General features: G+C 36.3%; 1 long non-coding RNA gene across 1 annotated transcript in view; it reads right to left on the bottom strand.

Annotated features, from left to right (window-relative positions):
* Positions 1 to 517: 517 nt before the first annotated feature.
* LOC145663773 (uncharacterized) overlaps positions 518 to 15,925 on the bottom strand; it is a 59,844-nt gene continuing 44,436 nt past the window's right edge. The window contains exon 3 of the long non-coding RNA XR_014127266.1: positions 518 to 867. This is a non-coding gene — a long non-coding RNA (uncharacterized LOC145663773). The remainder of the gene's footprint in view (positions 868 to 15,925) is intronic.

Here is a 15,925-nt window from a genome sequence, read left to right on the forward strand (position 1 = left end):
TGATTTAAACATTGATATCCATAGATCTAAAATTATAATAGATAGCGATAGAGATCACTTTGAACAATTCAGTGTCCTTAGAATGCATTTTATCTGCTCCGCTAATTCTCTATTCAAACGGTACTGGTAAAAAACTAACCAATTCCGGTTTCACCGTTGATGACAGTAGAGCAAAAACTGTAATAGATAGGCATTAATGAATTTTAATAATGGATTCAACGTTCAAGGAACAGATTTTTTTTTATGGAACAAGATAGAAAAGTATTTCTCAACTGCAACCAGAGTAACAGCTTTCTGAGTTGTTCTTATTTATTCACTCATACAATTTTTATTTTTTGTTTATTTTTACTTTATCCAAATCAACTGTATTCATGGAGTCAGATATAAGAGGCAAGTTTACGTGAAAAAATGGTTACTTAATGTTATTAGTGTGTTGTTTGATCCATTTTGTGTTCGAGAAGAGCGGTTAAAAACTTCAAGTTTATTGAATGATTTATTTGCTTAGATTTTTGGCTGACCAGTCTTTATTAATCACATTAATCACATGTAAGACATTAAATTAAAGAAAGTATAGCATACGGAACTCATGCTAACAAAGACATCTACTCCATAAGTTTCTCAAAAGAAATATTATAAACAGTATAAAAACTGAGGTTTAAGACGAGGTGAGGCTATTTATTCCACAATATCATAGCTTCACATATTTATATTTCTTTCAGTTGACGCACGGACGATATATTTAATAATGAATATTTTATATTTTTAGTAAATATTTCCATGTTATTAGTTTCTTTATTTCTGCCTCGTTTGTAGAATTCGATTTCACAGTTAGGTATTAGAACTCCTGAATGCTCCACTGAATACGTGCTGGAAAGAAAAGAGAAACATAAAACAGTTTCAAAATATGCTTCTTATGTAATACAAAACAAGATACAAAATTTTATACAAATAGGTCGACAACTTCTAAATATTCTAGGCTCTTATTAAATAATAAATTATCTTTTTGTTAAAATAGTAAAATATGTTTTATATAGTAAGAAAGTTCCAAACTGACGTTTCTAAGAGATTCGTAATCCTGCTTTAATTTTGCAAAAATATAATACATGGAGATATCCTATTAGCTATGCAGTTCATAAAAACAAATCATATTCTTCGGACCCTCAATATATATAACCAGTGTAATATTGTTCTTCGCACGGTTCACATGAGTTTAATCACAGGCCGCCACTGAAACACCGATGAGATATCACTTGGATTTTAAAACTGGTGTGCCTCTTTCATAAGCAACTTTATATATAATGGAAGTGTCTAGGCTTTTTTATTTCAATTGGATAGTCCTGTCAGAATAGAACTTATAAGGATGATGAAAATGTATATGGAGATATCTGTTGGATTTTTATGGGATTTGAGCTTCACAATACAGAACATGTCTCACCCAAAAACAAAGTGTTGTTATCTCGCAAAATGATAACAAATGTTCCACAGGAATCCGCTTTGAATAACTTTTTGCAATTATGACTGGATATGTAGATTTGCACAGGATATTGTACGGGTTGTCCACTGAAGAAATGGAATAACCGCGGACATATCTGTATTTCACGAGTGACGACTTTAGGACGACAAAGGAACATTTTCGTGATTTGTGCGACACATTTTTGATTAAATTGTTTTAATTTGTCTCATCTAATTTCTCTAGTGTGACGTCCCACGATTATATATTGAGACTAAATGAAACAGTGATAACGAGGTGTATGAAATTGATGGAAGAATGAAAATGAAGTAAACAGAAAACCCCAATGGAAACCCCCACACACACATGGTGCTTGTCCACCACAAAGATCACTTGGCAAGACCTGGGATCGAATCAGAGGCTGCCTTAATATATATACACACACACGCGCAAGTTTAACACACGAGTATGGAAGTCAGATCAAATTAGTACGACTTGACTGGTTTAAATTCCTTCTCAAGCTGCATATTTCCACCCGCTTCTGACACAGATTCATATATACAGTATAGCATTCTAGGTAAAAAAAAATGAGGTTCCCCAGTGAATTTTGGCTTAAGACCCCACTGTCCTGACTTTCAAATGTCAAATAAAGATGTGAAGAAACTTTGCGTTTGGAGAGTGGAACATAGTTTAGATCGGCAGAATAGGATTTTTATACATTATATTTGTTTTCTTGTTTGAAATGCTTGCAGGTATTAAACCAGTATTACATTCCCTTATTCCTATAGATAAGTGACAGAGCGAGCTACAATTAAATAAATTAAATAAACGAACTTGGGCAGTCGTGGGTGAAAATCAAGGTCCACAAAGAGTGATTTATCCAAAATACTAGGTTAATTCTTATAAAGTAGTACAATCTTGAAATTGAACTGCGTAATCAATAGAATTTTAATGATTATTGTTATACATAGAAGAATCATGTCTTGCCTTGACATGATTGGAATGATTGAGAAGTTCAAAACATTTTTCTATCACGTGTGTAACTTCAATACGGAATCAATTAGTTAGCATTATAATAAACTTCCAAGTTAGAAAATATTATTTTATTTATAGGAACATTTAGTTATCTAGAGTTCTCAGTTCAGGGAACAGTTTTGCAGAACGGAAAGGAAGACATGGATGTTAGCAAACTCGTTAGTATAATTTTTCTAACCCACCCCAATAATGAATATCTAGTTGACTTGGCCATCGATGATAAGGTCGAATCAATTGAGGTGCAATGGGTAGTGTTTACACTATCTCGGCCAAAATAAATGATAACAGAAGTTGTCAATGAAAGTACCGAAGCACAATGTGTGAGATTTTTTTTGTACGGATGTTTTTGCTAGAAGGCGACAGTAGTATTGGCCCCACTTGGCCTAACTTTGGACTTTGACCCCGACCTTTATGACGTCATAGGTCAAAGGTCAATGACCTTGGCCCGGGGTCAATGACCGAGGGGTACCTAGGACCACCCCCTCTAAATTTTGGCAGGGGTACATAGGACCACCCCCTTAAATTTTGGAAATTGCCAAATCTAAAAATTTGGTGTGGTAGCCTAGGACCATAGTATGTACCTCTATCAGTATTGGGGGTCTATGTCGTTCCCTTTCATGGGTAAAAAATAGCCAAAAAGTCAAATTTCGGGGGTTTTTGACCTAATTTATCCCCTTTGATGAGGTGTTATTATCCTATATGGTTATATAGGAGTATACAGGGGTCCATTACCTTTTATAAGACATGGGTACATTAATGCACCCCTTGAAAAATTTGGGAGGGGTACCTTGGCCCACCCCTTAAATTTTGGAAATTGACTAATTTAAACATTAAGTATTATAGTACAGGGCCCTAATATGTATTATGATAAATTTGGGTGGTCCACCTCATTTCCTTCTAGGGGTACAAAATTGCCAAAAATATAAACGTAAGCAGTACGTTATACCACGTGTTTGATTTTTGGTCGATTTTATCCCCTTTGATGAGGTGTTATTATCCTATATAGTTATATGGTCATGTATAGGGGTCCATTCCCTTTCATAAGATATGGGTATATTTGTGCACCCCTTTAAAAATTTGGGAGGGGTACCTTGGCCCACCCCCTTAAATTTTGGAAATTGCCCAATTTCAACATTTGGTATTATAGTACTCGACCCTAACATGTATTATGATAAATTTGGGTGGTCCACCTCGTTCCTTTCTAGGGGTACAAAATTGCCAAAATTTTAGTACAACCACATGTTTGGTATTTGGTACATTTTATCCCCCTTTGATGAGGTCCTATTACCTTATATGGTTATATGGTCATGTATAGGGGTCCATTATCTATCATAAGACATGGGTACATTGGTGCACCCCGGGAGGGGTACCTTGGCCCACCCCTTAAATTTTGGAAAATGCCCAATTTAAACATTTGGTATTATAGTACAGGACCTCAATATGTATCATGATAAATTTGGATGGTCCACATCGTTCCCTTTTAGGGGTACAAAATTGCCAAAATATAAACGTTGTACCACGTGTTTGGTTTTTGGTCCATTTTATCCCCTTTGATGAGATTCTATGATTACAGGGGTCCATTTCCTATCATAAGACATGGGTATATTGTTGCACCCTTCTTAAATTTTGGCAATGGGGGTCCACTGAAATTGTCCAATTGAAGCATGGTACAGGACCTCAATATGTTTCGGTGGTCCTATTGTCAAATTTTTAAGTACAACCACGTGTACGGTTACTGACTCAATTTATCCTATTTGATAAAGTTATAAGGTATGGACGGGTATCCCCTTTCAATTTGGTAGGACCCTTCGGGTGTAGTACGGTCACGTGATCAATGATTTGGTTTTGATGCGCGACGAGGTCCCTGGTCAATGTTCTCTAGGAATTAGGTGGAAACTTTCAACAAGATTCATGGCATTTAAAACTTTCTTTTCAAATTTCAAACTAAAAAAATCAAAACAAAAATTGAAATGAAAACTTTTAAACAAAAATCTTGAAACTAAACAATTTTCAAAACAAAAATTTGAAACGAAAAAATTTCAAACAAAATTTTTGAAACGAAAAATTTTCAACAAAAAAATTTGAAACGAAAAGTTTTCAAACAAAAAATTTTGAAACAATAAATTTACAAACAAAAATTTCAAACAAAAAATTTGAAAAAAATTTGGAACAAAAAATTTTCAAAAAATTTTTGAAACAAAAATTTCAAAACAAATTTGAAACGAAAAATTTTTCAAATAGAATTTAAATCAGTGATCAGCTTTTACGGTTAACCGTTAAACTTTATCCGGTTTTTTAACTATTCGATTAAAAATAAACGGTTTTCAACTATTCGATTAACAAATAAACGGTTTTCAACTATTCGATAAACAGATGAATGTTTTTTTCCTTTTCACACCAGTGAGTGCAAGAATTTACAAAATAAAACAAAAAAAATTTCTACTCGCTTTAAATACGCATCATTTTTGAAACAAGGTGTTAGTGTTCATCATGGATACACAGTGGAAACATCCATTTACCTGTATTCTCGCAGGGCCTAGTGGGTGTGGAAAAACGTATTTTGTGAAGCGATTACTGTCACATCTCCCAACCATGATCAATGCAAAATTTCGTAAGATATACTGGTATTATGCAGAATGGCAAGACGTGTATGCAACAATGCCGGTTCCAGTAGAATTTCACGAAGGACTTCCACGAATGAAAGATTTTCAGCCTCAAGATGGACCACATTTGATTATTATTGATGACCATATGCGAGAAGTGAATAGTGATATTGTTGATATGTTCACAAAAGGATCACATCATCGAAATATTAGTGTGATTTTTATAACACAAAATGTATTTCATCAAAGTAAAGCAAATAGAAATATGAGTTTAAATTGTTCGTATTTGGTGTTGTTTAAAAATCCACGTGACAAGTCACAAATCAAGCATATGAGTTATCAAATCATGCCTGAGCATCCACTGTTTCTACAAGAAAGTTATGCAGACGCAACAAGAAATCCACATGGTTATTTACTGATGGATCTTAAACAAGATACACCCGATGAAATGCGATTTCGTACAAATATTTTTCCCGACGATTTGCATCATTATGTTTACGTACCAACAAAACATGTTTAAATTATTATGCATGTGAAAAGAATGACTTAGTCTGTCACGATGTCTCCTACAGTGAAACACGCTGATCTGCTACGTGCTCTGCACAAAGCTAAACCAAGATTGCGTAAAGCTATTATTGCCAATGCAGACGCTTCATTAATTCATAGTATTTGTGAATGTTGTTATAATGTCTTAAAAGGCGATGTTCCACTGACAAGTGCGCAGAAATCAAGATTAAAGCGTTACAAGAACACGCTCCGCTATCTCGTAGACAATACAAAATCATTGGATAAAAAGAAGAAACATTTAGCCGTACAACAAGGAGGATTCTTACCTGCATTACTTGCACCTATTGTAGGAAGTGTTTTATCCAGTATTTTGTTTAAACAATAAACTTCATGGAACATAGCAAGAAGATGGTTTTAGTGCCACCAGAAATGCTTGAACGAATGCATGCATCATCATCCCGTGTGAGTGAAAATCGAGAATCTAATCTCGATCGTGAAATGCAATCTATATTGAATACATCGTATCCAAGTGATGAAGAAAAATGGAATCAGTACAATAGAATATTACAGAAATATCTTTATGTGATACGTAAACAAGAAGAACCAATACCACTTACAATTACATCAATGAAACCTGATAGTGGCGTCCCGAATGTTGAGGATAGCACGAAACAAGAAATTTTAGCCGCAATACCACAAATGTATCGTAAGAAAGCCGAACTACTATTCCGTCGTTTAAAACAAGATGACGCAATTACGTGGGATCATAAAGGAACAGTGTACATCAATGATAATAAACTACATGGATCCAATATTGTAGATTTAATGTGCGATGTGACTCGACCGAGGAAACATTCTAATCCTCAAGGCTGGGAATAGTTTTGCAACTTCCTTGCATCGTCAAACACACCTCAAGAATTGATTGGTAATCCACGAAGATTAAACTATATTATCAAGCATAATAGTACAACAGCATCTGAAGGATCTGCACCACCAAAACCGGCACCTTAATTATTTTCTTCCGGAGAAGAAGAAGAAGAAGCTGATGATGATGATGTTTTAGAAGTCCGACCAAAAAGAAAACGTATCATTCCACAATGGTCAACGTACAAACCATGAACAAAAAGTTGAAGTCCATTTATTACAATCCTGCACATCCTGCATCATTTTCTACTGCAAAGAAATTATGGCAAGCCACAGGAAAATCTATACCTCTAGCCAAAATAAAACTTTGGTTAAACAAACAACCTACCTACACGTTACATCGTCCTGTACGTCGTCGTTTCCGTAGAGATTTTTATCTTGTTAACAATATTGATGATCAATGGGAATGTGATTTAAATGATTTACAATCACTTCAAAACTATAATGACAATTACCGCTATATTCTTACAGTGATTGATGTGTTTAGTCGGTACGGATGGGCTGTACCACTAAAATCAAAAAGTGCCGAGGATATAGTGAATGCATTTGAAATGATTTTCCAGGACAGGAAACCAATTGTGCTACGTAGTGATCAAGGAACTGAATTTACCAACAAGACAGTACAAAAGTTTCTCAGGAAACACAACGTGCAACATGTTACAACAAAGGATCCAGATATTAAAGCCAGCATCGCAGAAAGATTTAATCAGACATTGAAACATCGTATGTGGAAATACTTTACCAAATATCAAACATACAATTACATCAAAGTATTGCCTTACTTGTAAAAGCGTACAATGAAAGTCGGCATTCCAGTATTAAAATGACACCTGCAAACGTTTCTCAGGACAATTTACTGGAGGTGTGGCATAACTTATACGACAAAAAGCTACAACGTTCAAAACAAGATACGGATTTATCTGTTGGTGATACTGTTCGTATAAGTAAAACAAAACGTATCTTTGACAAGGGTTACCTCGAGAACTGCACTTGGGAAATATTCAGAGTAAAAGCCATTGTACCAAGAAACCCACCAGTGTATCGACTAGAGGATTTAAATCATCAATTCATCGATGGTGTTTTCTACAGAGAAGAATTACAACCAGTACCGCTCCCTTCGACGTTCCTCATCGATAAAATATTACGTACAAGAACAAAAGGTCGCAGAAAGGAGTATCTCGTCCAGTGGAAAGGATATCCTTCCTCATTCAATTCGTGGATCCCTGCAACTTCATTGAAGAAGAAGAATGGAACCTGATCAAGATTTTTACGTTACACTTCCCAGTAATAGCTCCATGGATTATTTTCCAGAAAATACATTGACTTCATATATTACGAAATTACAACGACGTGTAGAGTTTCGCCAGAAATGGGATGTGGCAATTGTAGAGATTCATTATCCACATTCTTTGCTGAACATTAACAGTAAAAACAATAAAATATATTACAAATCATCAAGTAGTAATGATCAAGAACCGTGGAAGGTTGTAACGATCCCTGTACGCTATTATAACAATATACGGGATCTTATTCATGCAATTAATATACATCATAAAGAAACCAATTTATTTATATCTCATGACGCAACTAATAATATATGCCTCATAAGACATCCCAGAAAGGAAATCCATACTTCTGTACAAATCTCACCAAGTGTTAACTAGTTTAATGCTTGGATTTGAACCGAAAAGTGACTTAAAAGATATGGAAAAGGGACAATATACACCGGATGTACGATTAGGCTTACCATCACAAATGTACGTCTATTGTGACATTATTGAATCTGTCATTGTTGGAGATACAATGGTACCCTTGCTACGAATTGTCAACATGGATCCTGTGAATCATACTTTTGGAAGTCATGCAGTACAAATCTTTAATCCTGCACATTATGTTCCGGTGGAAAAAATTAATTTTGAGCAAATACAAATCGATATAAGGGACAGCACAGGTCATCGTATGCCATTCACCTTTGGAACGGTGTGTACAAAACTACATTTTCTTCGTCGTCGTCATGACTGATCCGTATTTGCAATACTACCAAAAACAAGCGTTGTCCGGTATCGGCAACGTCTATGTGGGAAGTCCCTATCAAGCAGGACATGGCATTGGAAGTTTCCTTGGTGGCTTATTTCGTTCAGTGTTACCACTTGTGAAGCAAGGCGCTAAAACTGTGGGAAAAGAATTATTAAAATCAGGTGCCAATATGATTAATGATGTGGTGATCTCGAATCAACCGCTTTAAGAATCGATTCATCAACGTATGCAAGAGGCAAAATCAAATTTACAAGAAAATGCTAAAAACAAGTTGAAAACTATGCTGGGAAGTGGATATCATAAACGAAAATGAGATGACTGCTCTCAGTTTGAGGTTGACCTTTCAACGATCAACAACATCATCAATCCTACGAAGAGACGTAAATTATCACATAAGAAGAAGAAGAAATCATTGGCATCGTCACCAGATATTTTTGATTAATTCAACGATGGCTTTCTTACATCATCAATCCTGTGAATGTGTAAAAAGTGAATTGGACATTTTTTCAACGTTACCCACGCAAACCAGTGTTCTGGACAATCGTATTATAGGCTACAAACCAATTAGTTCAATAGCTGAAAATTCACCAATAGAATTTGTAGTGAGTGGTAGCAGTGATGAATACATTGATTTGCCAGAAACCTTATTATACATCCAAGCACAAATTGTGAAACCAGATGGTTCCTCCTTCACCAATACGGATAAAGCAATTGCACCTGTCAATGATTTTCTAAATGCTATGTTTAGTGAAGTACAAATCTACTTGAACAATAAACTGATTTCATTTCCGTCACATAATCATCCATATCGTTCGTACATGGAAAAACTGCTCAATTATAGTGATGGAGCTAAAAATACACATTTACAAACAGCAATGTCGTTTCAAGATACGACTGGTCATATGAACGCAACCACAAGTGAGAACAAAGGATTTCAACAACGCTATGAACTGACAAAACAAAGTATGAAATTCGATATGATTGGACATCTTCATTGTGACATTTTTAATCAAGATAAATTTTTAATTCATGGAGTGGAATTACGTGTGAAACTTATTCCTGCAAAACCAAACTTTTGTCTCATGGCCGGTGAAAGTGGTGTCAATGCAAAAATCAATATTCTAGATGCATCGTTGCAGGTGAAAAAAGTCAGCATCAGCCCTAGTGTCAAATTGGCACACAATAAAATTTTACAATCTACACCGGCAAAGTATCCTCTGACAAGGGTTCAAATGAAATCATTTACCATCCCGAAGGATATACAATCCAAAACTATTGATAACCTGTTTATGGGAATATTGCCAAATCGTATTATTGTAGGATTTACATCGAATGAAGCATCCAGTGGAACTATTACCAGCAATCCATTTGAATTTCAACATCTAAACATTAATTTCTTTACATTGTACGTGGATGGAAAAGCTGTACCTTCAAAACCATTGCAACCCAACTTTGAAGAAAATCTCTACATTTCATCGTACCACACATTGTTCTCAAGCTCTGGCATACATTTTACCAATACTGGAAATACAATTTCAAGAGCCGACTACAAGAATGGATATACACTGTTTGTATTTGACCTAACTCCCGATTCTTCTGCTGGAGATTGTCACTATTGGAATTTACAACGACATGGAGCCATCCGATTGGAAGTTCATTTCCAAGAGAAATTAGCAGCACCTGCAAACTGTATTGTGTATGGGGAGTTTTCCTCACTCCTAGAGATAGACCACCAGCGCAACATTATCCTGGACTTTTAAATTACAAGGTATGTATACGTTATGTATCATTTCCATTCACGATGTTGAATACATCACAATTAGCTAGTACTTTAAACGGTAGTCCATTGTTCAGAAATCATTTTACTGGGGTATTTGCAAGCGATGAGTTGCCCTCACGGATTTCTCTTCCTCTGGCAATCATTGTAAATACAGATCCATCTACAAAACTAGGAAGTCATTGGATTGCAATTTATATTGATAATCGCGGTGTTGGAGAATATTTTGACAGCTTTGGCCTTCCTCCTTATGTACCACAACATGTTGCATTCTTAAAACTTCATTGTATGTACTATAAATATAATAATAGCCAAATGCAAAGTATTGGTTCATCCGTATGTGGCTATTATGCTTATTTTTATTTGTGCTGTAAAGCCCAAGGAAAATCTCTGCGTGAAATTCAATATTTGTTCACAACAGTACCCACGGTTAATGATCGTAGACTGCTGCAATATACATTCCAGGTAATTTTATCATATTTATCATTGTAAGTGTATTTGTTTTATCATCATCTATTTCTATACTAATCATCTTTTTCCTCGTTCTTTTTTACAGAATTCACAATACGAAGCTTTGCAAACGGGCGCTATGCTGCAAAACATGGAAACAAATCATTACAATCAAGAAGAGGAGGCGGTCTAATGAAGAAACCCAGCTCAATATACAAACATTGTCAATACCTTAGTGTAACAAGAAAGAAAAAGAAGAAACCAGAAAAATGAATAAAATACAATTTATGCTTATTTATGTGTTTTTATTGTCCATTCCACATATAACGTTATCAGATTCTCCTAAAAAACTATGCGATATAAGACGAGAACCCTGGGCAAAGTTTCCACCTAATTCCTAGAGAACATTGACCAGGGACCTCGTCGCGCATCAAAACCAAATCATTGATCACGTGACCGTACTACACCCGAAGGGTCCTACCAAATTGAAAGGGGATACCCGTCCATACCTTATAACTTTATCAAATAGGATAAATTGAGTCAGTAACCGTACACGTGGTTGTACTTAAAAATTTGACAATAGAACCACCGAAACATATTGAAGTCCTGTACTATGCTTCAATTGGACAATTTCAGTGGACCCCCATTGCCAAAATTTAAGAAGGGTGCAACAATATACCCATGTCTTATGATAGGAAATGGACCCCTGTAATCATAGAATCTCATCAAAGGGGATAAAATGGACCAAAAACCAAACACGTGGTACAACGTTTATATTTTGGCAATTTTGTACCCCTAAAAGGGAACGATGTGGACCATCCAAATTTATCATGATACATATTGAGGTCCTGTACTATAATACCAAATGTTTAAATTGGGCATTTTCCAAAATTTAAGGGGTGGGCCAAGGTACCCCTCCCGGGGTGCACCAATGTACCCATGTCTTATGATAGATAATGGACCCCTATACATGACCATATAACCATATAAGGTAATAGGACCTCATCAAAGGGGGATAAAATGTACCAAATACCAAACATGTGGTTGTACTAAAATTTTGGCAATTTTGTACCCCTAAAAAGGAACGAGGTGGACCACCCAAATTTATCATAATACATGTTAGGGTCCAGTACTATAATACCAAATGTTGAAATTGGGCAATTTCCAAAATTTAAGGGGGTGGGCCAAGGAACCCCTCCCAAATCTTTAAAGGGGTGCACAAATATACCCATATCTTATGAAAGGGAATGGACCCCTATACATGACCATATAACTATATAGGATAATAACACCTCATCAAAGGGGATAAAATCGACCAAAAATCAAACACGTGGTATAACGTACTGCTTACGTTTATATTTTTGGCAATTTTGTACCCCTAGAAGGAAATGAGGTGGACCACCCAAATTTATCATAATACATATTAGGGCCCTGTACTATAATACCTAATGTTTAAATTGGTCAATTTCCAAAATTTAAGGGGTGGGCCAAGGTACCCCTCCCAAATTTTTCAAGGGGTGCATTAATGTACCCATGTCTTATAAAAGGTAATGGACCCCTGTATACTCCTATATAACCATATAGGATAATAACACCTCATCAAAGGGGATAAATTAGGTCAAAAACCCCCGAAATTTGACTTTTTGGCTATTTTTTACCCATGAAAGGGAACGACATAGACCCCCAATACTGATAGAGGTACATACTATGGTCCTAGGCTACCATACCAAATTTTTAGATTTGGCAATTTCCAAAATTTAAGGGGGGTGGTCCTATGTACCCCTGCCAAAATTTAGAGGGGGTGGTCCTAGGTACCCCTCGGTCATTGACCCCGTGCCAAGGTCATTGACCTTTGACCTATGACGTCATAAAGGTCGGGGTCAAAGTCCAAAGTTAGGCCAAGTGGGGCCAATACTACTGCGACCATAGAACATTTAGTATGCCCTAGTAATACTACTAATACGAGAAAATTTTCCGTGAGCAGAAACAGCAACTATGTTTTCTGAACCATGACCGTAATCTTTCTCTACGCATGTACACTCATGTACAAAATTATTATCACATGTCTATAAATATGTTGTTGTAGGAATGTAATTTGATAACGAATTCGCCCGGTATTTCTTGCAATGTTAATATGTGTATAATCAGCAAAGACATGTATAGGCAAATCTTATGTCAAAAGAGCAGTAAATAAGAATTATAAAACGAAAATAAAACTTTCTCGCCCATTTAGCAACATTTTGTTTTACTCATTCTAGTTTTCTAGTTTTCTCATTTATCATTCTTTTCCTATTAAATTTACCACAAATATACATTTCCCGATTATACACATAGTATCAGTACTAAAAGCAGCCTGCAAATTCACTATCAAATTATATTCTTACAAGAAGACAGTTATAGATAGGCAACACTCATTTTGGACATGAGTGTACATCTTTTGTCAAGCGCGTGATGAAAATCTTTCAGAATTCTTCCGTCATGAAAATCAACGGGTTCATCCAGCGTTGACAGAGAAAGATGGTTTGATGCGATCCGGTTGAAAGTCTAATCTATTGAAATGTTTAGAAAATTACCTAAGAAAGGACGAGCAAGTCATAGAAGAGAAAGGTCGATCAGTCTGCGAATATGGTCATCATTGATGGCCAAGCTTTAGTCAACATGATGAAGCCAAGTCTGGCAGTTACTTTCGAAGACTACGTAGATAAATTCATCATTTACTTGACCCAAAAAGTCAGCAATTCAAATATTCTCAGAAGTGATGTGATTTTGGACGTACATAGGACTGGCAGCTTAAAAGCAGAGACGCGTGAAGCGTGAAGATGTGCTTGGAAGAAAGTTCGAAGCAAATGGGACGAACGTCTTCGCGTAGAAGCAAAAAAGAAAAGTTTTTCTACTTTCGGGAGACAGAATATCAAAAACTTCCTTCCGTAGCACAGCTGTTCTAACTTCTGGACAATCTGCTTTGGGCTCGAATTCAATCGACGTAAGTGGATTTATGTTCTGCAGCCGCGAAGAAGCAGATAATAGGATATTTCTTCACGCTGCTCGTGATCTTTCCAGAGGATGTTGTCGTATCTTGGTATGAACTGTTGATACGGATGTTATAGTTCTTGGTATTTGCATCGCTTCTAAACTATAGTTTGAACAGCTATCTATATCTTCCGGAACCAGTGCACATTTTAGAATAATCGACGTTAGTAGCATTGCTGCATTTTTAGGCAGCAAACGTTGTGAGGGTTTACCAGTGTTTCACACCCGAACAGTTTTGACACCACTTCTGGATACCTAAGCAAAGGGAAAGTATCTGTATGGTCGATATGGTACTCATTCGAAGCCGTAACTCCAGCAGGGGCGGGTCCAGGTCGGACTTCTGGGGGGCGGGGATAGTAATACTGCTACTTAGAGCTACTTTTAAGAGCTCCAAACTCTGAGGCGGGTTTTATTTTTATATAAAATAAAAAAAAACTTTCCTCTTCTGGGGAGGGCAATCGTCCCGATCGCCCCCATGGATCCGCCGCTGGAGCAACACTTTGTCGTTTACCAAGCAATGAAGATATTGCCAAAATATTTCCTGTTTTAGAAAGATTTGTGGTTGTGCTTTATGATAGATGTAGTCAAGAACAACACATCAACAGCGCAAGACAAAAACTGTTTGCCAAGAAAAAAATAGAGACTTTGGAAACCCTCCGCCAACGCACGATTCTTTGCAGCAGTAAGTTCTTCGTGTGGCCTACCAAGCAGGATATGTATGGGGACAAACTCTTCAACCAATACAACACCTTCCAGTGATTTTGGATGGATGCAGTCCGCGATTCAAAGACTTGGATATCAAAATTCTGAATCTTGCTTTTATGCTATTGTTTACCCGTGCAATTGTTTCTTTCAGATGGATTGCCTGCAGCTGCAGAAGGTTGGAAACAGATCCTCAAATGTACTTGTCTAAAGTGATGTGGTACTCTTTGCAAATGAGTAAAGTCTGATATAGCATGCACAACACTCTGCCACTGCGAAGCTTGTTCTACAGATAACTAAAATGAAAACGAACCACCATGAACTTTTATTATACATTTTAATTGTTAACTGTCATGGACATGTTTTAAAAGATGCATTTTTTCATGCTGCACTTTTTATTTTTAAATGAAAGATATGATCCACCTGAATTTCCCTTTCTTAAACGTTTATATACTTTTAGTTTTATTTTCAGATATGTTACAAATGTGTATTGCTTTGGAAGTTGAAATCTTGAGAATATTCAAACACTTTTAATCAATTTTGTGCTAATTATTTTTGGAAACAAACAAATGAATAGATAAAAATACATATAGGTGGTCTCAAAAGTAATGGCGAAAAATGGCCACAAACAAGAAAAAATGTTTATATGACATATAGTATGAAAATAGTCAAGAGCGAAGCTAGACAGTTTCGTGTATGGGGGAAAGGAACTTCACACCTGCCAGCGGTATAATGAAAGGAGCTAGGAAGAGGGTTCAGAAAGACTCAAAGTTATATTGGCTTCATATGTTAAACGCATGCTATATAACTGCGCCAGAGATTCTCTATACGTCATTTAGGGATTCACCGAATGGCTGCACGGTAGGTGCAATGGAATGGTGCAGTAAAGGTGGAAACAATAGAGAAAAAAGTTGTTATTCGTGGTACGATTGCCCCACATGTACAATGGGAGTCAAAGCAAAGATCACTGAGCATGTTTGCATAACCTCAGGGGGTAATGGAAAGGGATATGCCAGATGGAAACTTGAAGAGAAAGGGTAGAAATATGAACAAGTAACCAGTCGTGTCATGTAATGAAATGACAGGCAGAATCCTCAATAACCTACTTTATTTGTAACTTAGTATCTTACACAGAATAGCACTAGCAAATACTAGGTCATACGTGCTAACAATAAACGTACCTGCAAAAGATGTTCGAAGTGCTGTCCTCTCACACCTATGCAACTTGCTAATTGTGAGTTTCGAATGCATTTCATTACTCCCGGTGTGTTGCGTAACCGTTTCCACGTATCTTTAAAGTAGTTTTATTAATGGACAAGTTCCTTCCCTAAGTATGAAGTTTTCCCCCACATTCGAAGCTGTCTACCTCCGCCCCTGCCCACTTCCGGATTATATGTCATGTAAACTTTT

This window comes from Thermobia domestica, chromosome 11, assembly GCF_964235325.1.
Source record: "Thermobia domestica chromosome 11, izTheDome1.hap1.1, whole genome shotgun sequence".
In the NCBI taxonomy this organism is placed as follows: Eukaryota; Metazoa; Arthropoda; class Insecta; order Zygentoma; family Lepismatidae; genus Thermobia; species Thermobia domestica.